Source organism: Doryrhamphus excisus, chromosome 5, assembly GCF_030265055.1.
Source record: "Doryrhamphus excisus isolate RoL2022-K1 chromosome 5, RoL_Dexc_1.0, whole genome shotgun sequence".
Taxonomy (NCBI): domain Eukaryota; kingdom Metazoa; phylum Chordata; class Actinopteri; order Syngnathiformes; family Syngnathidae; genus Doryrhamphus; species Doryrhamphus excisus.
This window is the reverse complement of record NC_080470.1, coordinates 18,871,922-18,897,710: the sequence shown is the minus strand read 5'-3', so window position 1 is coordinate 18,897,710 and position 25,789 is coordinate 18,871,922. Positions and strand designations below refer to the sequence as shown.

Here is a 25,789-nt window from a genome sequence, read left to right as displayed (position 1 = left end):
TTTATCGCCCGAGCAGACGCTGTAGTAGTTCTCCATTTCATCAGAGTTATTAAAGATTAGTCAGATCAACCCACGTCTGCTCCCATAATCGCAGAACTCGTTACATTTGGCTGCGGACCAACTTGAAAAGCGCCAGCGATTACTGGTTTTGCTTCATAACACACCTCATAAATACATAAATATATCTGTGTTGATGATTTAAAGTGTGGAAATGTCTCTTTCTGGACGTATCCGCTGCCGACCACCTCCGATTGTACATAAACACCGCCGTGTAGTGCTGGGTTCATACATGCAGATGGCAGAGTTTATGCGTTACTCCGTTGGGGTCAAAAATGTGGCCCAGAAGCCATCGAAACTTTGCCGTATAGAACAGTTTTGTACTTAAAAACAGATCCAATACCACCAGTAAACCGGTACCCGTAGTTTCTGTAACTGAGTAAATCAGCCTTGCATTAACCCTTAGATGCATAAGTGGGTCAAAAATGACCCGCTCAGGTTGTTTTCTTGAAATAGCTTTGTAATGAAAAATTGTTATCATTTCATATTCCAGGTATTCCTCAAAAAACGCGCTTTTGATATCATGCCATTCACATTTTTAACTTACCTTTTATACATTTTAAGAATTTTTTGTTTTTGTGTTATTACCCCAACCTTCCATAAGTGGGTCAAAAATGACCCGGTCAGGTTGTTTTCTTGAAATATCTTTGTAATGAAAATTTTTTATCATTTCATATTCAAGGTATTCCTCAAAAAACGTGCTTTTGATATCATGCCATTCACATTTTTAACTTACCTTTTATACATTTTAAGAAATGTTTGTTTTTGTGTTACTACTAAACTTACTATGGTACCCATTATGTCATTGGATGCCTCACCTCACACTTCAGTACGTGACAAAAAAATAAAAATAAATTAAATTAAAAATAAAAAAATAAAATTAATAAAATAAAATTAAAAAAAAATAAAAAAAATAAAAAAAACTTGAAACTAAAAAAAAAAAAAGCAGGAAGTGTGGAAATGTGGAACTGGGAACTGATTATGGGATGCACTCAATTGTAATCTGATGCATGTTCAAATGAAATAAAACCATTACCATTACCAAAATTGGCATAAAAACGCATTGATTCTAGTATGGGTCATTTTTTCCAGTAACTCATGCATCTAAGGGTTAAAAAGAACTACAGATTTCGTCGTAGTACAAAAACCGGCCTGCAAAAAGTGGGTACAGAACCCAAACATACAGGCGGTCCGGTCCTCCCAAACAATCACCTTTGCTAAAACGCTCAAGATGCCAAAGGAATGGTCACTGATCACGACATTTTAAAGACAGCTAAATTGTCTTGTTGTATCACTCGCCAGACTCAGACTCCAAACGTGTAATCACAAAGACATGTTCAAAGCTGTTAGACAACAGGGCTCGCACCGCTGACACAAGGCAGGGAAAAACTGCTGCCTGGGGAGACAAATATGCTCAGATGGTGTCCAAAGTTTCCAAGACAAACATCTCTGCTTTGATAAAACCATCACACTTAAACACAACAACAACAACAACAACAGAAAACAAAGCAATATGTCAAGACTTTTTTTGGCTATGAAACATTACCCAAAGGCATGCTGGGCACAATAATCTATTACATCACGTCATGAAGACATCCAAGTGCACTTTGGGTACGAGACTTAGACAGTTTTATAACCACGCAGACGTGTGATAAGCAGGCTAAATGAAACAAAGCGAGCTCTCACTCTCTTTCTTTTCCCCGCCAAGCCCCTACTAAGTGAGTTTTCTTTGCAGAGTTTGTGTATCTCCAGAGGATATTTGCGATGCTTTATTGCAAATTAGGCTTCCTCTTTTGAACTTGTATTCACAGGAAAATATTCAAGTATTCACTGGAGTAATGGTGATTATCTCCAGAAAATGAAACACACAGAAAGACGCTTTGCAGTTTATTCTATTTGCCTATCTGAGGAATCGAACACACCGGAGGACTGCAATTTGAACTATTGTTATTATCTCCTTGATCGTCCAATCTCAACCCGGTCGGGGGCCGCAAGTGGACGCCCTGCACTGGGTCCTTATTCTCGTTTGCTCAGTTTTTCCTTGCCTCTGTCGCTAAAGTGCTTGATATAGCTTACTACTAGCGGTAGCAATAGCATTTTTATTCAGTTATTTTTACTTTTCTGTGCTATGGACCTCAACTGGGGTGTGGTTCTTATGGGAACTCATGTAAGATATACCATGGATGACTTCATGACTGCATGTAAGGTTTCAATATTTTGTGGCATTACTGCTGACTAGTGACCAGAATGCTACATATCACTTGTATTTCAATATGTTTTGACTAATAATAGACCATCGGTTATTATTTCTTCATTCATTCATTTTCTACCGCTTATCCTCACAAGGGTCGTGGGGGGTGCTGGAGCCTATCCCAGCTGTCTTGAGACGAGAGGCGGGGTACACCCTGGACTGGTCGCCAGCCAATCACAGGGCACATATAGACAAACAACCATTCACACTCACATTCATACCTATGGACAATTTGGAGTCGCTAATTAACCTAGCATGTTTTGGAATGTGGGAGGAAACCGGAGTACCCGGAGAAAACCCACGCATGCATGGAGAGAACATGTAAACTTCACACAGAGATAGCCGAGGGTGGAATTGAACCCTGGTGTCCTAGCTATGAGGTCTGCGCGCTAACCACTCGACCTCCGTGCAGCCCTTGATTATTATTTTTAATATTATTATTATTAATTACATGTAGAGCAAGGTCAGTAAAGACACCATGTAGCATGTAGCAAAAAATGTAGCATTTCTAGCTAGCATGTATTATTTTATTATTATTTTATGTACGTGAATAGACAGCTGAGAATGTTGTCATACATTTTAAATTTAAATGACAAAAACAATAGACTGGACTTACAGGTAGTGTGGAAATGGTAACATATTAATGTGGTTAGCATACATATTATGCTAACCACTTGACCGCCGTGCAGCCACTCGACCGCCGTGTAGCTCTTCCACATCTTCCACATCCCAGTGCCCCCCCCCTCCCCCATGGGTTGTATTTTGAAATGCTTTGGAAGAAATGCTAGCATACATGCTAGCATACATGTATTACAGATATGCTGTTTTATCACTATGAGAAAAATCTTACAGCCCCCATTTTCAACCAATATTCCTTAAATTTTACACACATGTGGATGTTTACGTTTTACTGGGCATGCTGTTCTGTTGGATTATAATGGCACATGTAAACAAGAGATTGGAATATTCTTTTCCATGTATACCATTGTTTTCGGAAAGGTCATTCGGAAAGAGAAAAACTCCTCATGTAAACATGGCTACTGACAACATGGCAACATGGAGGTATAGGTTGGATTGCAAGGCGTTTGCTTTCAGTAATGCCTTGCACACTGCCACTGCCACTCATTCATGCTAGTTCTTAGGCAGCTTTTCTCCAAACTGTACTGATGGTAAAGCATAATGGCGGAAGAATCGTACTTTGTTTGTGTTTAGTCAAAAATTGTGAACAGTTGGGCTAATATAGCCTCATGTCAGGTATCACAGTACCTGGAGATATAATGAAATGCCCACAATACTGCTGTGATACAAGCTAGCTGACCCACTTCTCAGCTTGACTGATCACTGCTGGCAGTGGATCATTCACTCAGTACGCCTTCAACCCCCCCCACCCGCCTTTCTCCTCCAGAAGAGCAGGTGTTGAAAAGGTGCATTCACCCACTCAGACGTCCACATTCACCCCCGTCTTAATCTCACGTCTCTCTACTTCAGTATTTGTGCTAAGAAGGGGACGCGACTCCCACCTTCCCCTCCATCCTGCCCGCCGGTCCATCCGCTTCATTGCGGTTCCCCTCAGGCTGCTTTTGAAGGTGCTTTCATTTAATCATTTCTTTAAAAAGTTTTTTTTTTTTTTTTTCGACTGCGGCGCCAGGTCACAGATCACATCACTGGTGCTTTCCGACTGAGTGACCATTTAATCAAGCCAATGTCCTTTTTTGCTACTGCTCTTTCATGGCCACCTTTTATTCCACGTGGACCAGGGTTCAGCACAATCCCATTCCTGCTGTGGAAGCTGGCAATAAGCTGAATGTACTCTTGTCCGGAAAGATCTAGTCCTATCCCTGAATATTAGACTTTATCAAACAAACCTTGGTAGAGTCGTGGTACTCGAGCCAAACCAAACATTTTCTACATCTGTAGTAACTGGATAAATGGCCGGGTCCATTGGTGACAGGAACAGGAATGGTTGAAGTATCTTTTTACTTACTTTTTTTTACTTTTATTTCCGCAACATATTACAAATATACAACAGAAATATTTCAGTATTGAACAAAACAAAATTTGTTCTCAATCAGAAATCACTCTTTATTGCTAACTATAAAAGCAATCTTCACTCGCTAAAATATTAGGAAAGCAGGAAGTGAACAAATGTAACTGTTACTGATTTTAAAAGTACCAGATCGTACATAGTGGTTCTTCCGCCCCTTCCGAATGTTAAACCATGACCCGTCGCCCCAAATATCAAATAAGTCATTGAGTAAAAACCATTGCAACATCGAGTATAAAAACGGGGTTGAAAGTCAGATTCGCCACAACAGCACTGTCGTTTTTGTTTTTTTTTCACAGTACACAGTTCCAGGAATGCCGGAGGCCAGAACATAAAGAGCACACACTGCACGTGTCTAATGTGTCTAACGTGTTTGTGTTTGTTTATGTAAGTCGATTTGAGACAGACAGTGACACTGCGCGTTAAACATGTTCATGTAAACATCATGCATGATTATAGTCAGCCATGTCGGTGTTATGCACAGTCAGCATAACATTTGACATAAAACAGTAAATAAAGAAAAGCAGTACCAATGTCTTAGATGCTATAAGATCTGTGTCCTGTACACTCGTTTAAAGCAAACTTTAAGATGTGTAGTGAAGCCTCTTTTGTGACCATAGAGTATACAATTTGGTTGACGGCACGCAAGTCTGGATGGAAATATTTGGTAATGGTTTGATTTCATTTGAACATGCATCAGATTACAATTGAGTGCATCCCATAATCCCATAATATATATATATATATATATATATATATATATATATATATATATATATATATATATATATATATATATATATATATATATATATATATATATATATATATATATATATATATATATATATATATATATATATATATATATATATATATATATATATATATATATATATATATATATATATATATATATATATATATATATATATATATATATATATATATATATATATATATATATATATATATATATATATATATATATATATATATATATATATATATATATATATATATATATAATATTTGTGATTAATTTTTTATATAATGTGATATACCCATTGTCATTGTATGGTCATATCACCCCGTACTTCGGTACATGACAATAAATAAATAAATAAATAATAAAAAATTATTAATAAAATAATATTAATTCATGAATGAATGAAATATTTTTAGTTAAATTAAAATAAATTAATAAGATGAAAAATTATTCATTTATGAATGAATGAATATTTTTTGTTTTATTAATTTATTTTTATTTATTTTATTTTCATTTCATGAATGAATGAATTAATAATTTTGTTATTTTATTAATTTATTGTAATTAATTTATTTTATTTTATTTTTGTCTCGTACCGAAGTACGAGGTGATACGATATACGATATGATATATATATATATATATAGGTGATATATCCATATGTCATTGTATGGTCATATCACCCCGTACTTTGGTACGTGACAAATAAATAAATAAATAAAAATAAATTAATAGAATAAAAATATTAATTCATGAATAAATGAAATATTTTTTGTTAAATTTAAATAAATTAATAAGATAAAAAATTATTCATTAATGAATCAATTAATTAATATTTTTTATTTCATTAATTTATTTTAATTTATTTTATTTTCATTTCATTCATGAATGAATGAATGAATAATTTGTTATTTCATTAATTTAATTTAATTTAATTTAATTTAATTTAATTTAATTTAATTTAATTTAATTTAATTTAATTTAATTTAATTTAATTTAATTTGATTTGATTTGATTTGATTTGATTTGATTTAATTTAATTTAATTTAATTTAATTTAATTTAATTTAATTTAATTTAATTTAATTTAATTTAATTTAATTTAATTTAATTTAATTTAATTTAATTTAATTTAATTTAATTTAATTTAATTTAATTTTGTCACATACCGAAGTAGGAGGTGATATGAGCATCCAATGCCATAATGGGTACCATAGTAAGTGTCAATATAGTGATATATATAGCACATCATGACTGGTTCAAGACTCTTCATCCTTGTATTTAGCAAACATCAACTGCTTGTATTGTTTCTTGAATTGGCTCATCGTTGTGCATTGTTTGATTTCCTTACTCAATCCATTCCATGGTTTGATTCCACATACTGAAATGCTATGGCTAGCATAACGTAGTCCAGGCATAGAAGTGTTTCTTATAGAATTTTGTTGTTGTCGTTGTTTTTTAAATAGCTTATATATTTTTGGGCAACATGTTCAATGCGTCCAACATTCTGTTTCATGGAAAACGTTGGCAGGAAAGCACAGTCAATTCAATCCCAGGACACTGCGTTCTGTTCAATCAAAAGTCACCTGTTAACCAGGTTACAGCAGTTTAGTATGATTTTACGGTGGGCAATTTTTTGCTTTATATTTGAATCTTTGTTAATCCATCTTGGATGTGAGCCGCCGGTGCGGTATTGATCTGTTTTGCTGCCAATCGATGGCGTGTGAGGTGTTTTCCATGCTTATCAGACTGTAATCAGTCAACTGAGGGAAAACTATCACTTTTTGTTACGCTTGATGTTCCAAGGTTACCCCCCCACAACACCCCTTTTTAAATGCATTATGTTTTTTTAGTGCATATTGGATGCACTTTTTATCTCAGTCTTTTTCCCTGACCCGTGTACGCGAGTGAGGCTGCCTTCCCTTGTAAAATCAGCGGCGTTCTTCTGAGCCATTAGAAAGCCAAAGTCATTGTTTCTCCTGTGACTCCAAGCCATTAGGCTGTTGCTGTATTCTCCTTATCTCCTCGTGCTGGGGTTGTAGGGTGTAGTGAAGCGGTAGATGAGACCCACGTTGTCTTGTGTTCCACAAAACAAAGTAAACAGCTACGTTTCCAATCAAGACCGAGACCAGGCTCCTGAAACCAAATCGGTGCGGAAGGAATTGTTATTGTTATTTGAAGAACATATCTGTTGGATTATTACAAAATACTGTATCTCTGTTTCTTTGTTATGGTGAAGGATGAAAACAATGTTTGGGTTTTGTGATCCATGCTCAACCAGAATGGTATAAACACGCTCCACAATTGGTCTTCTGAAGTTATGGTAATGGTAATGGTTTAATTTCATTTGAACATGCATCAGATTACAATTGAATGCATCCCATAATCAGTTCCCAGTTCCACATGTCCAAAAGGAGTAGGAAGAAGCAAAGCTTATTAAATCCTACCCCTCCATCTGATACTTTTACAATCAGTAACTGTTACATTTGTTCACTTCCTGCTTTCCTAATATAGTTTGTTTTTTTTAATTTAATTTTTATTTTTGTCATGTACCGAAGTACGAGGTGATATGATATACGATATGATAATAATAACAATAATACTAATAAAACAATAATAATACTAAATACAAATAAATTAATAAAATAAAAAAAATAATTCATGAATGAATGAAATCTTTTTTGTTAAATTAAAATAAATTAATTAGATGAAAAATTATTCATTCATGAATGAAATGAAATTTTATTAATTTATTTTATTTTCATTTAATTCATGAATGAAAGATTACTTTGTTATTTTATTAATTTATTTTAATTTATTTTAAAGCCTATTAAATCCTACCCCTCCATCTGGTACTTTTACAATCAGTAATTGTTACATTTGTTCAATTCCTGCTTTCCTAATATAGTTAAATTTTTTGTTGTTGTTTTTTTAATGTTTTATTTTTGTCATGTACCGAAGTATATTTTAGAGTGGCCTTTTATTGTAGCCAGCCTAATTGTTTTCCCCCCTCCTAATACAGTTTAACTGCATCTTTTGGAGTGCCTTTTATTGTAGCCAGCCTAATTGTTTTTCCCCCCTCCCAGTACAGTTTAACTGCACATTTTGTAGTGTCCTTTGATTGTAGCCAGCCTAATTGTTTTTTTCCCTCCCAATACAGTTTAACTGCACATTTCGTAGCGGCCTTTTATTGTAGCCAGCCAAATTGTTTTTTTTTCTATCCCCCTAATACAGTTTAACTGCACATTTTGGAGTGGCCTTTTATTGTAGCCAGTCTATTTTTTCTCCCTAATAGTTTAACTGCACATTTTTGGAGTGGCCTTTTATTGTAGCCAGTCAATTTTTTCTCCTGATACAGTTTAACTGCACAATTTGGAGTGTCCTTTTATTTTAGCCAGCCTAATTGGGTTTTTTTTCTCCTAATACATTTTAACTGCACATTTTGGAATGACCTTTTATTGTAACCAGCCTAATTGTTTTTCCCCTCCTAATACAGTTTAACTGCACATTTTGGAGTGACCTTTAATTGTAGCCAGCCCAATTGTTTTTTTCTCTCCTAATACAGTTTAACTGCACATTTTGAAGTGGCCTTTTATTGTAGCCAGCCTGAGGCACACCTGTACGCAACGCTTTCTAACACATCTTTTGACAGCGACGGGTCTTTTGTGTACATCAAACAAGTTTTAGAGTTCAGCTCATGAAAAAAGGGAGCAAGAACAAAAGCGTTAATATTTTTCGGTTGAATGCAATTGTTGAAAATGGCGTTGATTCAAATAGATTGTACCGCTGTCATCTTGAAAATGGCGTTAAAGAGTGGAAGGAGGATGGAAGGAGAACGATCGCTCCTCTTCAGGGCCATCTGCCATTCACAGCATTCAAACTAGATTTAGTTCCCCCCCACGGCGCTCTTTGCTTATCCAGCAAGGCTCCGAGGTCAGGACCCCCATAGACCCACCTCTATATCCTCAACACTGACCCATGACATCCCTCTCTGCTGATTCAGCACGGCTGTCAGGGATGAGCCTGCGTGTCCTTCAACCTCTTTCTCCGTAAAACTGAAGACCACACAAGCAGTCTTTGTCCTCTTTTGACCTTGCTTGGTTTTCTTCTCTTTCTCCAAATTCTGAGTAATGCTTCACGAGAGTGTGTGCAGATAAAAAAAGATGCATTCATTCTCCACTGCCGGCGGTACTGGTTTCTCACTAAGCACCCAAGTCCCCTTCTCCAAGTCTCCTTCATCAGCTCATCCAGGCCTGAAGTGACACACGGGCCTCCAGAGTGTCCATAGCGATAAAGATGCCTCCACTTCAGCGCTTTAATTGGAGCTTCTGCTGTTGATGTGTGAACAGCTGTAGGAAGGAGAAGGGCGGATCTATCATCCGTGCCCCCCTGCACACAACCCCGGGTCAAATGGCAGCGGTTACCGTGGCGGGAAAAGCCCCAAAGCTACTGTTTATTTATGATTTCATCACTCTCCTCCCCCCCCAACCCCGCCGTCGTCCGGTTCTCACATCTGCATATTCACAGCTGGTTTCAGGATGACGGAGGATGGGGAGACGGCCCTCGTTTGAAGGTGTGGCTAAGAGAAATGACCAGCAAGGGGATATTAGTCTGCGTGCCCTTTTAAAATGACGCCTGCATACGCTCAAGTCCTCGGCCTGCAGATGCAAATCCATTATACGTTTCAAAGTGACTCATTTTTAGCTCTCAGCAGCGGCGTGGCATCCATCCACGGGTGGCGTTTTTTTTTTTTGTTTGTTTCTAATTAATGCAGACTCCTTCAGAAAATAGCAACAAATAACAAGTTTGTGGAGTCCAGCAGTTCTCAGCTGGTTTTAAGTTTTGTAAGTGTAGCATGGGGGGGACGAGTAGCTAGCGCATGGTTACTAACGTTACCTGAGTTTTAATGCAAGGTTACCAGGGTTACCTAAGTTTTAGTGCATGGTTACTAGGGTTACCTAAGTTTTAGTGGATGGTTACTAGGATTACCTAGGTTTTAGTGCATGGTTACTCGGGTTACCCAGGTTTTAGTGCATGGTTACTAGGCTTACCTAGTTTTACTGCATGGTTACTAGGGTTACCTAAGTTTTAGTGGATGGTTACTAGGATTACCTAGGTTTTAGTGCATGGTTACTAGGGTTACCTAAGTTTTAGTGCATGGTTACTAGGGTTACCTAAGTTTTAGTGGATGGTTACTAGGATTACCTAAGTTTTAGTGCATGGTTACTAAGGTTACTTGAGTTTTAGTGCAAGGTTACTAAGGTTACCTGAGTTTTAGTGCATGGTTACTCGGGTTACCAAGGTTTTAGTGCATGGTTACTAGGGTTACCTGAGTTTTAGTGCATGGTTACTAGGGTTACCTAACTTTTAGTGCATAGTTACTGGTGTTACCTAAGTTTTAGTGGATGGTTACTAAGGTTACCTAACTTTTAGTGCATAGTTACAGGTGTTACCTAAGTTTTAGTGGATGGTTACTAAGGTTACCTAACTTTTAGTGCATAGTTACTGGTGTTACTTAAGTTTTAGTGCATGGTTACTGGGGTTACCAAGGTTACTTAAGTTTTAGTGCATGGTTTCTAGGGTTACTTAAGTTTTAGTGCATGGTTACTAGGGTTATCTGGTTTTTAGTGCATGGTTACTGGGGTTACCTACGTTTGTGTTACCGGTTGTTACTTCTAAGGACTATTAACAGTTGACCATTGCATAAAGAATACTCTTCAGTGTCTTTTTCTGCCCAGGCCTGTAACCGATTAAGGAACAGACCTAGCAGCGACCCACCAGTTGAGAACCACTGGTGTCATCATTCGTCAAGTATCACACTAAGATCACACAACACTTTAACGCCAATGCACTCCAAAACTCATCTTGTCTACTATTTGACAAGATGAGACAAGATGCACAGCAAATGAAATAACGTTTACACGTCAGGCCTATGAAAAGTTGACATTTCTTTCAATAGCCAGCTTGGGTCCTTTGCTGGATTTCCAAATGAATGCAAATACGAGCTTCCTCTCTCGACAGCTTTTTGAAAGGTTGTAATTAGAGGCAATGCTTGTGAAATTTGGGGATGCTGATATTCGCTAATGAGCTGCAATAAGGAAGTATTTCGTCAAGTTGCGTAACTTGACCTACAGGTCTCATTCATGTTTGTATGTTTGAATGTTGGTCCGCATTGGATTTGAGACTTTACAGTCTTTCATTTCGTTTTCCTTCAACGGACTGGGATAGGCTCCAGCAACTTGTGACCCCGGATAAGAGGTCAAAAATGAATGAATGAATGAATGAATCATTTTAGTCGTTTAGTTTCGGGGAGCAGGCATTTTCAATCGGATAGTTGTCATAGAGATGAATGGGCTGTAAAAATACAGCGATTCATGGGAATAGACATACATAAGCAATATTTGGACATATTTATTGTTATTTTAAATGCCATAGTGTGTGGGGGGCAAGCATCTTGCAGCATATTTGTGGCTACGGGGGTATACGGTATGTTGCTAAGTCACAAACTATTCATAATGTGACCTGATTTTTAAAAATCTAACTTTAGTTAAATTGGCCGAGTGGTTAGCATGTTGGCCACACAGCCAGGAGATGGGGAAGACTCGGGTCACCAGCTGCTTACAATGATCTGCCTTGTCGTTTCCAAAAAACTCTGATGTCTATTTGTACTATTGTTCATGACAAACTAGCTAATCTGTAACTATCTCGCTAATCTGTGACCTAAACCTAAAAATAAGTCACGATTTTTGTTCCGGAAGCGATGAGATGAATTCCCATGGAGACCATGGAGACCTTCAGTGCATGGTTACTAGGGTTACCTAGGTTTTAGTGCTTGGTTACTAAGGTTACCTAGGTTTTATTGCATGGTTAGTAGGGTTACCTAGGTTTTAGTGCATGGTTACTAGGGTTACCTAGGTTTTAGTGCATGGTTACTGGGGTTACCGATGTTTTAGTACATGGTTACTAAGGTTACCTAGGTTTTAGTGCATGGTTACTAGGGTTACCTCAGTTTTAGTGGATGGTTACTAAGGTTGCCTAAGTTTTAGTTCATGGTTACTAAGGTTACCTAGGTTTTAGTGCATGGTTACTAGGGTTACCTCAGTTTTAGTGGATGGTTACTAGGGTTACCTAAGTTTTAGTTCATGGTTACTAAGGTTACCTAGGTTTCAGTGCATGGTTACTAGGGTTACCTGAGTTTTAGTGGATGTTTACCAGGGTTACCAACGTTTTAGTGCATGGTTACTCGGGTTACCTAGGTTTTAGTGCATGGTTACTAGGGTTACCTGGGTTTTAGTGCATGCTGACTAGGGTTACCTAGGTTTTAGTGCATGGTTACTCGGGTTACCTGAGTTTTAGTGCATGGTTACTCGGGTTACCTAGGTTTCAGTGCATGGTTACTAGGGTTACTTGAGTTTTAGTGCATGGTTACTAGGGTTACCTAGGTTTTAGTGCATGATTTCTAGGGTTACCTGAGTTTTAGTGCATGGTTACTAGGGTTACCTGAGTTTTAGTGCATGGTTACTCGGGTTACCTAGGTTTTAGTGCATGGTTACTCGGGTTACCTGAGTTTTAGTGCATGGTTACTCGGGTTACCTAGGTCTTAGTGCATGGTTACTAGGGTTACCTGAGTTTTAGTGCATGGTTACTAGGGTTACCTAAGTTTTGGATGGTTACTGGGGTTACCTAAGTTTTAGTGCATGTGTTATTTCCAAAACGATGAGATGAATTCCCATGGAGACCTTCAGGATGTTTCTGTATCTTCCAGTCATTATTTCTACCATCTGCAAGCCTCCATGATGCGTCATGATGCAACATTTAACCGCATTAAAAGTATTTCTCCACAAGTCGTGTTTGCACAAACGCTAACCCGAGCATCAGGGGACAAAGATGGATGCCTCTGTGTCTTTTTAAAGCAGCTCGGACAGAGAAGGTGAAAATGAAGATGTGCTAGATAGGCTGTCAAAGATGGCGCCCATCACTCTGATGACCCGCTAACACAACCACAATAACCTTTTAAGAGTATCGTCTCCGTGTGTCTGAGCACAAACAAATAACAGTTTTGTTTTGCACACATCATTCCATTATGGGAGCGTTATTCGGAGATGTTGAAATTGGAAACGGGAAAAAGCGAGACGTGGATGGATGGAGGACGGGAGGAAGCGAGGGAGGGAGGGAGGCATCGAATGAGAGAAGAGAGATTGGTTTTCATGCCTGGTAGTCTGCAAGCCTGTAAATCTCCCAGGAGCATAGTAGAAGACAACAGAAGGTTGATCGTCATCCATCACTCCTGACAACCCCTCTGCTGTGGAAGGGCCTGACAGAGCAGCCCGGCCCGAGCCATGCAGGCGCGGAGATAGCCCGGGACTGAAAGCGGCGAGAAAAAGATAAATAGGAGATGTTCCCTGCAGAACGAGCACATTAACTGGAAGCAGTGGAGGACTTGTATGGGTTTGGGAATAAAAAGGCGAGGAGACGAATGTGTGGAGGAACACAAATGGGAGAATGGAGGCAGAGCTCCGCGTTTTTGGAGGCGGACTGACAGCCGTTAGTTGCAGAAGCGTGACAGAGATAGTAGGAGTCTGGCAACACAGCTTGGTGACGCCTTACGAATACAGTACGTGATAATACGCTAAAATGTAGTTGATAAAAAGACTTCGCACATTGTTTGGCGGTCCTTGAACACACCATGATTGCTGTGATATTACCTTGCAGCAAGCTAAACACGAGTTAATGCAGTGGAACCTTGGTTAGCATACGTTTTTTGGTTGACGTGGAAGCTCTACGGCTACATTGGGCCTTGGTTTACATACATACGTAAATATGATATGGTACACTTCCTGTCCTATTATTAATACACTATAACTGTCTTTACAATGTATTTTTATCACAAAACACTGGTTTTACCATCCCATTACCTCGCTAACTAATGGAAACCGGAACTGGAAGCTTCACCAGTAATGAGTACCTTTACATTTTGTACTTTAAAACATGTTAAACACATGAGCATTTAGCTTGTTAGCTTCCGTGGCTAGCAAACAATGGCAATTGAAGAGAAAAAGGGAACGTTCTGGAACCAAATTCAGGATTTGGATGGGGAGGAGTGAGCCATGCGTTAAAACAATAAATAAATAAATGAAATAAATGTTATGGTATTTTTATCAATTTGAAGAAAGGAGCTGGTCGGCTTGGAAGCTAGCACCCGTCTTATGTTTTGTTCCAGAGTCAGTCAAAAGTTTAAAAACACTGACTGGGAATGTGTCTCGAAACTTTTACTGGTAATGTACATACACTTGATAATAAATTAATGAATAATTATATATATATATATATATATATATATATATATATATATATATATATATATATATATATATATATATATATATATATATATATATATATATATATATATATATATATATATATATATATATATATATATATATATATATATATATATATATATATATATATATATATATATATATATATATATATATATACGTATATATATATATATATATATATATATATATATATATATATATATATATATATATATATATATATAATGTAATAATATATACAAATAATAAAAAAATAAAAAAAAAAATAAAAAAAAGAATTTAAAATAAAAATTAGACAAAAATTTCAACAAAATATATAAATAATATATAAAATATAAAAATATGAATAAATATAAAAATATTATAAAATATAATCATAATAATAAATAAATAATAAATACTACTAATAATAATATAATTAACTATTATAAAATAAAATACAATATAAAATTTATATAAATATAATAAAAACAAGAATTGTAAGTGACAAAATAAAATCAGATGGTGATTAAAATCATAAAATAATCTAAAAAATAAACAAAAATTAAAAATAAAAATTGGACAAAAATTAAAACAAAAATATAAATAAATATAATAATATTGTAAAATATAATCATAATAATAAATAAATAATAAATAATAATATAATATAATTAATTATTATAAAATAAAATATAAAATATTATATAAATATAATAAAAACAAAAATTGTAATTGACAAAATAAAATAAAATGGTGATTAAAATAATAAAATATTTTCAGGTCATTCAATTTCAGAACTCAACCAAAGCCAAAAGATCAAAATCTTCCCTTTTCAATCATAATCATTTTGTTTCTAACTAGCAGGTTGTTGCTTATTTGATGTATTGCTTTCATTTTAATGTTATTAACCCCCCCCACACACACACATATTTATGATATTTATGCCCAACACATGTAGGATTGGCACTAAAAGAGCATCCAATCATCATTCATTTGATGAGCTCTGCAAAAAGCATGCAGGGGTAGATGATGATGATGATGATGCAGTTGTGTTGAATACAATAAGAGCCTAAACTGCATAAACGCCGCACTGAGCCTTGACTAAGAAACTATAAAAGTCATGTGTACGGTTTCGACATGGGATTGCATTCTCGATTTGCCACATTTGGGTGCTAATATTTCTTGTTGGCGGCTGTGAATGTTGGCAGCGGAACTCAAATGAAATCTGGACTGCATTTTGAACCAGGGAGAATTGTCGTGCAAAACCAGACCAGTTTGCATGTTTTCCAAGTTTTAGTGGATGTTACTTAAGTTTTGGTGCATAGTTACTAAGGTTACCTAAATTTTAGTGCATGGTTACTAGGGTTACCTATGTTTTAGTGGATCGTTACTAGGGTTACCTATGTTTTAGTGCATGGTTACTAGGGTTACCTGCATTTTAGTGCATGGTTACTAGGGTTACCTAGGTTTGAGTGCATGTTACTAGGGTTTTAGATTATGGTTACTAGGGTTACCTAGGTTTCAGTGCATAGTTACTAGGGTTACCTGCGTTTTAGTGCATGGTTACTAGGGTTACGTAGGTTTTAGTGCATGGTTACTAAGGTTACCTTGGTTTTAGTGCATGTTACTAGGGTCACCTAAGTTTTAGTGGATGATTACTAAGGTTACCTAAGTTTCAGTCGATGGTTACTAGGGTTACCTAGGTTTCAGTGCATGGTTACTAAGGTTACCTAGGTTTCAGTGCATGGTTACATAGGTTTCAGTGCATGGTTACTAAGGTTACCTAGGTTTCAGTGCATGGTTACTAAGGTTACCTAGGTTTCAGTGCATGGTTACTAGGGTTACGCAGGTTTTAGTGTATGGTTACTAGGGTTACCTGAGTTTTAGTGCATGGTTACTAGGGTTACCTAGGTTTTAGTGCATGTTACTAGGGTTACCTAAGTTTTAGTGAATGGTTACTAGGGTTACCTAGGTTTCAGTGCATGGTTACTAAGGTTACCTAGGTTTCAGTGCATGGTTACTAAGGTTACCTGAGTTTCAGTGCATGGTTACTAAGGTTACCTAGGTTTTAGTGTATGTTACTTGGGTTACCTAAGTTTCAGTGGATAGTTACTAGGGTTACCTCGGTTTCAGTGCATGGTTACTAGAGTTACCTAAGTTTTAGTGGATGGTTACTAGGGTTACATAAGTTTTAGTGCATGGTTACTAGGGTTACCTAGGTTTTAGTGAATGGTTACTAGGGTTACCTAAGTTTGTGTTACCGGTTGTGTTACTTCTAAGGACTATTAACAGTTGACCATTGCATAAAGAATACCCTTAAGTGTCTTTTTTTGCCCAGGCCTGCAACCGATTAAGGAACAGACCTAGCAGTGACCCACCAGTTGAGAACCACTGGTGTCGTCATTCGTCAAGTATCACACTAAGATCATACAACACTTTGACGCCGATGCACTCCTAGACTCAACTTGTCTACTATTTGACAAGATGAGACAAGATGCACAGCAAATGTTTAAGCGCGCACACGGACCGCTATTACACACATTACACAATCCCAGCATTAATCTGCGATCTTGTTATAGTGCCACCCTGTTTCTGTTGGCTGTGCAGTATTTGGCTGCGTAATTAAATCAAGGCGATAAAAAAACAAAACACAACTTTTGTTGAGGTGAACTAATGTTTATCACTCGGCTTTCACAGCTTGCTGATTGCGTGAGATGCAAAATATGCGTCCATAAAGAAAAGGTTAATGTTTTACAGTGGCGGTGTTTATGTGCCTGTCAGGCGGCCTGTGTGTGTTTAGCTGCATTCGTTAATATGTGTGTGTGTGTCTGCGTGCGTGACCTCCATCCATGTCTTCGGGGTATCAATGATTGCTGTCAGTCAGCGCAAGGGAAGCGCTAATTAAGGAAGTGGCAGTTGGCTTCAGTGGACGCCTATCAATTCCAGCATTAAACCCGATGCAGAGTGCGATACCAAAAATGCCAAAAGCAGACAAAAGCTTTTTTTATTTTTTTATTTTATTTTATTTTTTAAAGACTGTCACTGTGCTATCTCTGCTATCTCCCACAACAGAACCGCTTCATTGAAATCTTTTTTGTTAGTGACGGAGGGCAAAGGAAATTAAAAGCTGACATTTAAAAAGCTTCCACGATCAATAACTAGGTATCTCACTTTTTGGCTTGCAAGGCATTCTTTGTGCAAATGAAACGACTCCTGGATTATTGTGTTGCTGTGGCTATGTTCTTAAACGAATACATAACATACCATGATACTGTGTCACGTAAAGTCACTGGAAATGGTGATTAACAGCGACATCGCTTTGAAAACAAAAACGCGCTCAGAACTCGGAGAACGCAGACCTCCGCCGAGCGCTACATTCCCCCATATTATAGTATGTCTATACATATATAGTCCTACATTTGTTTTAACTACATATTTAGATTAGCATGCTAGCAATGCTAACAAAATAATGTTAGCATATTAACAACTAGCTTATTGTAGTGCTGTTTATATAAGTGTCTAGCTTTGAAAATTGATACACATTTGACTATGCTAATGTTAACATGCTAGCAATGCTGAAATGCTAACATTAGCACTAACATGCTAACATTAACATTTGAAAATTGATACACATTTTACTATGCTAATGTTAAAATGCTAGCAATGCTAATGTTAACATGCTAGCAATGCTGAAATGCTAACATTAGCATGATAAAATGGAGCATAATCGTGGTAAATAGTTGTATAAGAGTCTCGCTATGAAAATGGCTAAAAATGCTGCTATGATAATATTAGCATGTTAGCAATGCTAACAAAATAATGTTAGCATATTAACACCTAGCATATTGTAGTGCTGTTTATATAAGTGTCTAGCTTTGAAAATTGATACACATTTTACTATGCTAATGTTAACATGCTAGCAATGCTGAAATGATAACATTAGCATTAACTAACATGCTAACATTAACATTTGAAAATTGATACACATTTTACTATGCTAATGTTAACATGCTAGCAATGCTGAAATGCTAACATTAGCATGATAACATGAAGAACAATTGTTGTAAATATGTATATAAGAGTCTCGCTGTGAAAATGGCTAAAAATGCTACTATGAAAATATTAGCATTTTAGCAATGCTAAAATGATAACATTAGCATGCTAACATGTAGAGTAATAGTGGTGTTATAGTGTTACCAGCTATGACAATAGCTGAAAATGCTACTATGTTAGTGTTAGCATGCTAACAATGCTAACACCTAGCACGATAGTGCTAAGTCTTTAAGTGTTGGCTTATAAAAATGGCTAAAATACTACTATGCTTACTATGTCAACATGCTAGCAAGGCTAACATGCTAATGTTACCATGCTAACAACGTATCTACCCATGAAAATAGCGAAATATGCTAGTATGTTAACATTAGCATGATAACATGTAGCATAATAGTGGTAAATATTTAAGAGTCTCGCTATGAAAATGGCTAAAAATGTTACTATGATAATATGTTAGCATGTTAGCAATGTTAGCAATGCTAAAATGATAACTGATCAGCTATAATAATAGCTAAAAAGCTAGTATGTTAGTGTTAGCATGCTAGCAATGCTAACACTAAGTGCTGGCTTATAAAAATGGCTAAAAATGCTACTATGCTTAGTATATGAACATGTTAGCAAGGCTAACATGCTAATGTTATCATGCTAACAACGTATCTACCCATGAAAATAGCCAGAATATGCCAGTATGTTAACATTAGCCCAATGACCGGAAGGCTAAATGTCCCAAATGAGTTGAGAATTTGGACTTAGGAACATTCTGAATCGGTTGAGGAATGTGGAAGTAGCCGGAAGTCTTTAGATCAAAAGCATTTTGTGTTCCGGAAGAAAAAATGTGGGAATGTTTGGTGTGTGGCTAATAGCTGGAATATCCTGACTTTGTTGAATAAGATGATGATGGAATGAGGTGAGTCGGTTGAAAAAAGTGAAAGTAGTTGTAGTGTGTGTGTGTGTGTGTGTGTGCGTGTGTGTGTGTGTGTCAGGGGGCTTCCTATGTGAGTGACTTTTCCTCGGTGCCACTGTCAGCATGTGACTCAGTGAACTGTCAGGTTATGTACAGCAGATCCATTCAAGGTCATCCGTGTGCTCCCGGTGGGTTCGCGCTCGCCTGTCCACCTTGCTACCTGACACGCACTCCCTGCCCCCCACCTCCCAAACACACACATGCAAGACCCCCCCCCCCCCCACCCTCTCCTTCAGAGCTTTGGGTCGTCCCTCGGTGTTCCCCTGTCATGCTGTTATCACCACCTCGTGACCTTGCCGACTGTCACCAGACGTTCCAGAAGCTTAGCCACAGCTGAGCCGCCTCGCTTGAACGGACCAAAACGCCACCCTGGGGAGGAAGCACCCTGATCCCGCTGCTTTTTATTGCCAGTAACAAAAGGAAAGAGTAGTTTACGAGCAAAGACGTGTTGTAAATATTCCTCCGGACAGCTCGGTATCGACAGCTCAGTGTTGACGTGTGTTTATGCAAAGCAGCTTAACACATCAGCATGAGCGCGTACTTTAAAATATAACTCAACTAAATCATTTAAAAAAATTTTTTTTAATGCACTGTACTCATTAAAAAGACATTTCTGAGGTTATTTTGAGAAATTGTGAAAAAAACTTGCTTATTGGCGTAGAAGGTAATTATTATTGTTATTTTGCAATGTTTTTAAGGTGTGAATAAAGTTGTGAAGTTTTGTAAAAAACAACAAGACATTGACTACATTATAACACCCATTTTTGGATAAATGGTCCTAGGTGCGGCGTCCACAAAATGGCTTTTATTCTAAACGAGAGCTCTCCTAGCTGTGACCCTTTTTGACTGCTTTTCTCCAGGTCACTGCTGTGTGTGAGTGACAGTAAGATAAGCTCTTACTATGGCACCACCTCATCGTTGGCATATATAAAGACCCTGGATGTAAGACAACTGTGATTGTCTTATATTCATTTGAATATACCGTATTTTCTGGACTATAAGTGGCATTTTTTTTTAATAGGTTGGCTGTTCCTGCGACTTATACTCCAGAGCGACTTATAGTCCAGAAAATACGATAAATTACCCGCAAAAAATGTGACTTATACTCCGGAGCGACTTATGTATGTTTTTTTTCTACCTAATTATGCATTTTTGGCCTTGTGCGACTTATACTCCGGAGCGACTTATGTATGTTTTTTTTCTACCTAATTATGCATTTTTGGCCTTGTGCGACTTATACTCCAGAGTGACTTATGTTTGTTTTTTTCTACCTAATTATGCATTTTTGGCCTTGTGCGACTTATACTCTGGAACGACTTATGTATGTTTTTTTTGTACCTAATTATGCATTTTTGGCCTGGAGCGACTTATACTCCGGAGCGACTTATGTATGTTTTTTTTCTACCTAATTATGCATTTTTGGCCTTGTGGCGACTTATACTCCGGAACGACTTATGTTTGTTTGTTTTTTTACCCAATTATGCATTTTTGGCCTGGAGCGACTTATACTCCGGAGCGACTTATGTATGTTTTTTTCTACCTAATTATGCAGTTTTGGCCTTTAGCGACTTATACTGTGGAGCAACTTATGTTTATTTTTTTCTACCTAATTATGCATTTTTGGCCTTGTGCGATTTATACTCTGGAGTGACTTATGTATGTTTTTTCTACGTAATTATGCATTTTTGGCCTTGTGCGACTTATACTCTGCAGCGACTTACGTATGTATGTTTTTTTTCCCTAATTATGCATTTTTGGCCTTGTGCGACTTATACTCCGGAGCAACTTATGTTTGTTTTTTTCTACTTAGTTATGCATTTTTGGCCTTGTGCGACTTATACTCCGGAGCGACTTATGTTTTTTGTTTTCTACCTAATTATGCATTTTTGGCCTTGTGCGACTTATACTCCGGAGTGACTTATGTTTGTTTTTTTCTACCTATTTATGCATTTTTGGCCTTGTGCGACTTATACTCCCGAACGACTTATATATTTTTTTCTACCTAATTATGCATTTTTGGCCTCGTGCAACTTATACTCTGGAGGGACTTATGTTTATTTTTTTCTACCCAATTATGCATTTTTGGCCTTGTGCGACTTATACTCCTGAGCGACTTATGTTTGTTTTTTTCTACCTAATTATGCATTTTTGGCCTTGTGCGACTTATACTCTGGAGCGACTTATGTATGTTTTTTTTCTACCTAATTATGCATTTTTGGCCTTGTGCGACTTATACTCTGGAGCAACTTATGTTTATTTTTTTATACCTAATTATGCATTTTTGGCCTTGTGCGACTTATACTCCGGAGTGACTTATAGTCCATAAAGTATGGTAATACGGTAATAGATACAGTAGTGGTATTTCATTGGAATTATCATCACCATGCAGGACAAATACTGTTCCGGGCTTCCAAGGTGGACAATGATCAAGGAACACAATCCTCAGAATGGGAATCAGAGAATTGTTATGTTCTGCTAGCTACAGTATGTAATATGATGCACGTAGCATCGCTTGAAACCGTGAGCTCATTTTAGCCCGAAACATTAACCCTGTCTCCGGTGGTGGTCCTCATGTTAGCTTGTAGTGCGGATCGATGGCTCTCAAAAAGGTTGGCGTTCGATACCTGATGCAATTCTACCCAGAAAAACAGCACAATGTGATACTTGAAGATACATAAAACCTGGAAGGTCAAAATCTAAGTATTGATGGATTAAGGATTATTAACTCAAATGTTTGTGTCAGGAAGAAAAGCTCCGACTCATGCAAGGGTTTGCATGTATAACTATCGACCCGGCCTTCTTCTGCCATTTTTTCTTGTAAATATCTTCTATTCAGGCATTTTAATGTTGGTCTTTTAGTGTTATTTCTCATGACAACACGACATATGATACGCACCCGCGCAGACACCTGTTCCAGTCTTCCGTTGGGCGATGATGGGGGCAGCGGCAGAGGCTTTGACACGCCTCAGCGACATGACAGCTCAGACAGCAAGGATGTTAATCTCTTCTAACTGCTCACAGCCTAATTAAATCTTCCACGGATGCACATGTGCACACACACACACACACACACACACACACACACACACACACACACACACACATATATATATATATATATATATATATATATATATATATATACATATATATATATATATATATATATATATATATATATATATATATATATATATATATATATATATATATATATATATATATATATATATATATATATATATATATATATATATACATACATATATACATATATATATATATATATATATATATATATATATATATATATATATATATATATATATATATATATATATATATATATATATATATATATATATATATTTATATATATTTATATTTATTTATATTTATTTATATATAGGTCCTAAGGTGACTATAGGGGTGTTATTTCATGTCTAGAGTTTGACATGTTTTTTCTCTGACATAACTATGAAACATTCCATGTATTCATATCAAATCCTACTTTGTGGAAATTGACTGGGTAGTCGGGTATGGGGCCAAAAACCACCATAAACCAGGAACGACTTATTTTGATATATAAGTCATACGTTACTATACATCTTAGGAACAGTCAAACTATGAAAAAAGTTAGTCCGGAAAACACGGTGCTTACTCTGTCTTTGAATCATAGACGTATCAAACATAGATTCATTTAAGGTCTGCCTTTCCTAAATTGCAGTATTTGATTATGAAAGCGTTCAATCAGCTTAAGTGAGACCAGAATGAAATCCGGAGCCCATACTTGTGTCACGTGTCTCCCATTAAAGTCACTTGTCTTTGTCAGAACCACCCAGTCCATTTTCCTTTCCATTAAAACGGCTTCTCCTGCCTTCCCCTCCATATGCATCTCTTCTGAGTCATTATCTCGCTGTCTCTTTGTCTCCCGCTATTTCCTTACATATTACTCTGCCGTCCCGTGTCCGCTCTCGCCAGGCCTACGTGTGTGTCATCCGCCCAGCAGCGCTTAAACAGGCCGAATAAATAGATTACAAACAGTAGGTAAGAGTGAAGCAAAAGAAGGAGACAATCTGAATTTGTTGCGGATAAAGAACGGCGGAGGCATTCAAAGAAAGCCAAGTCCGAGTCAAAGTAATGCCGCGTTTGCCTGAGGCGGAAAAAAGGCTGCAAAGTAGCTCTCGCAACAGATGTGCGGGGCAGTAAAGTGTAATTGAAATGCCAGCAGCAATGGTCTTATCTCCCTGCAACAGGAGCCCGCTGCCAGTCTCCAACATCAGTTAGATGTCATTTTAGCGAGGTCTGAATCAGCCTGCCACAATCCGCAATCCCCGTTCCTCTGATGCTAGGCGGAAGGAAGAGACGGAGGGGGAGGGATGCGAGGGAGCGGAGGGCGAGCGGGGTAGCGAGCCTGTAATAGGATTTCAGTAGCACCCAGTTAACTTTCACCACCTAGACTTGGATGGTAATTTGATATGCTCCATCAATAAGATTCATTTACCTCGGCGCGGTATTACCATCGTCATTCATTTGACTTTCATAAAAAAAAACACATTTGCATATTCCTCTCTCTACGTTTGTGCTGTTGTGCGATGGGAAGTGGCCGTCCTCAAAGAGTCTTCCAGAGGATGCTTGCCAGGCGGAGAACCACAGTGGAGAATGATGTTGTTCTTGCAGATTAGACATATTGACATCCATCAGACGGGGTTTTTTTTAGTGAGAGTTTAGTGACGTCACTCCTAAGACTTGGTCGGGAGTAAACCTTGTCATGAAATGAATATATGTGAACATTTACAGGTTTTATTTACTGTTTATATTAGGGATGTCCAAAATGTATGCTGGACACTTATGAAATTTCGGTAAAAAAAAAAAAAAAAAAAAAAATCCATCACACAGATCGAGATTTTACTGACTTTGTCTTATGTTTAGACAATTTAACAATTTTTTTGGCCTTCAAAACCAAAAAAAGTTTTTAAGACATTAAGACATTCCTGACAATTAAAAAAAAAATTAAGCCTTAAAAACCAAAAGTTGTTTTTAAGACTCTTAAGGACCCACTTGGATAAACAAATAGTCTGGTAAAAATGTCTAATGGCTACTTTAAATCCGTAGCAGAGTTTAGTGACGTCACTCCTAAGACTTGGTCGGGAGTAAACCTTGTCATGAAATGAATATATGTGAACATTTACAGGTTTTATTTACTGTTTATATTAGGGATGTCCAAAATGTATGCTGGACACTTATGAAATTTCGGTAAAAAAAAAAAAAAAAAAAATCCACCACACAGATCGAGATTTTACTGACTTGGTCTCATGTTTAGCCATTCACGACAATTTAACAATTTTTTTAAGCCTTAAAAACCAAAAGTTGTTTTTAAGACTCTTAAGGACCCACTTGGATGAATAAATAGTCTGGTAAAAATGTCTAATGGCTACTTTAAGTCTGTAGCAGAGTTTATTGACGTCTGTTACATTACATTAGTTACATCACTCCTAAGACTCGGTCGGGAGTAAACCTTGTCATGAAATGAATATATGTGAACATTTAAAACTTACATTTAAGTTTTATTTACTGTTTATATCAGGGATGTTTGATATTTATCCAGGCTGCACGGCGGGCTAGTGGTTAGCGCGCAGACCTCACAGCTAGGAGACCAGAGTTCAATTCCACCCTCGGCCATCTCTGTGTTGAGTTTGCATGTTCTCCCCGTGCATGCGTGGGTTTTCTCCGGGTACTCCGGTTTCCTCCCACATTCCAAAAACATGCTAGGTTAATTAGCGACTCCAAATTGTCCATAGGTATGAATGTGAGTGTGAATGGTTGTTTGTCTATATGTGCCCTGTGATTGGCTGGCCACCAGTCCAGGGTGTACCCGCCTCTCGTCCGAAGACAGCTGGGATAGGCTCCAGCACCCCCGCGACCCTCGTGAGGATAAGCGGTATAAAATGAATGAATGAATGAATGATATTTATCCATACCGCCCAATATCAGCGTAAAATTCTGATATCGGTTGATATCTGTATCTGATTTTTTTTCCGGATCATGCCAACCGATATAAAATGGGTGGAAAAATTGACATCACACGCCAACCTGGGATGCTGCGAGCTAGCGTTTTGGTAGGTTTAATGAGATTGTGGTGTACGGGGGGGGGGCACAGACATGGACGCCAAGTGACTGTCAAGGGGATGCATACTTTTGTGAGTGGAGCCACTGTTTTCACACCCTCAGTGTGACCTGTTTGTGTGAGTTAGAGGACATTTGGTTGTCGTACGGGATTGAGTTTTTTATGCTTGATTGCTGTTGTTGGGAGGTTTAAGGCG

The 25,789-nt window shown here is 37.2% G+C and overlaps 1 protein-coding gene across 1 annotated transcript in view; it reads left to right on the top strand.

The window, feature by feature from the left end:
* Window positions 1-25,789, top strand: part of agbl4 (AGBL carboxypeptidase 4) — a 392,166-nt gene that overhangs the window by 125,965 nt on the left and 240,412 nt on the right. The window lies entirely within an intron of this gene.